We start from the raw sequence: 2,198 nt of genomic DNA, 5'->3' as shown, positions 1-2,198 counted from the left end.
CCAACAATATCCCTGAATCCTAATATGACACTCTGCTAGAGACAAATGATCTAAAGTACACAAGGGTTTGTTGTTTTCAAAGCTGGTTACAGTTTTCAGACTTCTGTAAATCATATTTGGCTCAGTTTTAAGACTGATAAATATTTCCAGAGCAAGCAATGAAAGTGAGTATTTAAATATGATTCAGGTGATCTGATAAAACACGTAAAATGTATTTACCTAAACTATTGATACTTCTATTAAACCTCCTTAAGCAAAAAATGAACTTCAAGTTACAAACTATATACAGTATCAATAAGGAAGATTTAGATTTTAACATACTTTCTTAGGACAGCTTTTTTTATGCTGCTTGTTGGAAAAGAATGACAACAAATGAATGATATGTTTGAGTTGGAAACACTAGTTTAAATTTTCTTTAAAAAAATAACATTACCTACTTACATAGCCATCTGTCTTTTCCCTTTAGCACAAATAATTACCTTGTCAACAAGGGTTTAATAATTTTCCATATTGAGCTAATAATGACCACTGTTTTTTTTGGTCAACTTTAGATTGAAATCTACCCCTAACTAATCTTCAGCCTACACAGCTATAGATACTAAATATACAGTGATACATTTACTGCCACACCACCCCTGTAAAAGATGTATAAAAAGCGCTAAAATGAATTCATTTTTATTGCACTACAATATGGAAAGAAAATAATAATAATTTTAATTTCATTGGAATATAAATACAATCATAGAGGTCAATGTGTTTCAACCAATGGCCACTAGGCTGAATGAGGAGCCTTATTTATCTTGTTACGATGCACTGACTCTTATGGAACTGCAACAAAGACTAATTTGGGTCTGATGTGAAACAAAAGATGAATATAAATAAGAAGGACTTGAGGTCCTGTGTTAAGCATGATGGAGAATCTGTGATGCTGTGGGCCGGCTTTACTTTTAAATGCCTTGGGAATTTTGTCGAGTACGTCATGTCACAAACTCTTAAACACCACCAGTATTCAGTATATATACACAAGTAAACTGAACATCAGTGGTCAATGAATGATCGAAAACATAATGCCAAATCAACAAGAAATAGCTTAAGGACAATTGAATTTTTCTGAATGGCCATCTTTAAACCGAAATCCTATATAAAACCTGTGAGGACAGCTGAGAAGAATAGTGAATAAAAGAAGGACCAGAACTCTGGAAGATCTAGAGAAAATATGGATAATGATAATGAGTAATGATTAGTGATTCCTCTTTTCTGTACGCCTCGATAAATGTCCAGTACTGTATTTCGCAAAATGTCTTTGCTCAACTGGTCCTTTTTATTTTAATGACATTAAATAAGGATTGCACTTTGAAAATTATTTACAAGCACTGACTATGTTTCCTAATAGTCCTTGCTGTTCTTAGCATACATTTTCTGCATTTGCACCTCAGGTTTTTCTATCATTTTTGAGTCTTTTGAGTTTTTTTTAAGTTGTCTCTGTGACTTCTGCACCTTTAAATCTGCTGTACGTGTGTGTATGTTCTCAGTTAAACCCACCATCATACTTTTTCTTATTTTAAACTATCCCAAACAAGCACAGTAGATAATCCCACTGCCCAACATCACTCCCTGACCCAGCTTCTCCCCTCTTGACCACAAATAGTGTATAATGGAGGTGAGTCAGATGGGTTTGAGGCCTCTGAAACAAACTAACACAAAGATGACTCATGGAGCACCATCTTCTGACTTACCCCCATGAAGTGAACTCATTCAGCTCACCTACATCCCCAACACTCACAAGGTTTAGGTTTGAGAGCATCTTTCAGCATCTGCTGTTTATTATTTTGTCATCTTTCCTTTAGGCTGTTCAGCACTTTGCAAATTCATGTCTTTCTTTTGTGATCTCACAGAAATTACTCCCACACCATAATAAAGATAAATAGAGCTTGAAGTATTCGCTATTTTAACACTTTAAGACATTTTTGCAGTGTCACATTTTTATATAAAGAAATAGCACAATAACAATTCTGCTAGGGACTATGCTCACGTTTTCTTGACATGTAACATTGACATTTGAGATTACAATCAACAGAATATCTCTTATTGATGTCTAGTTAATGCAGCACTGAGTTCGCAATAGAGGTGGTCACAAAGTCAAATTGGTTATAATACGGGTTTTAAAATTGGATAATCTCGCTTGTACCAATAATACT

Source organism: Girardinichthys multiradiatus, chromosome 13 (assembly GCF_021462225.1).
Source record: "Girardinichthys multiradiatus isolate DD_20200921_A chromosome 13, DD_fGirMul_XY1, whole genome shotgun sequence".
NCBI lineage: Eukaryota > Metazoa > Chordata > Actinopteri > Cyprinodontiformes > Goodeidae > Girardinichthys > Girardinichthys multiradiatus.
This window is presented reverse-complemented; position numbering follows the sequence as displayed.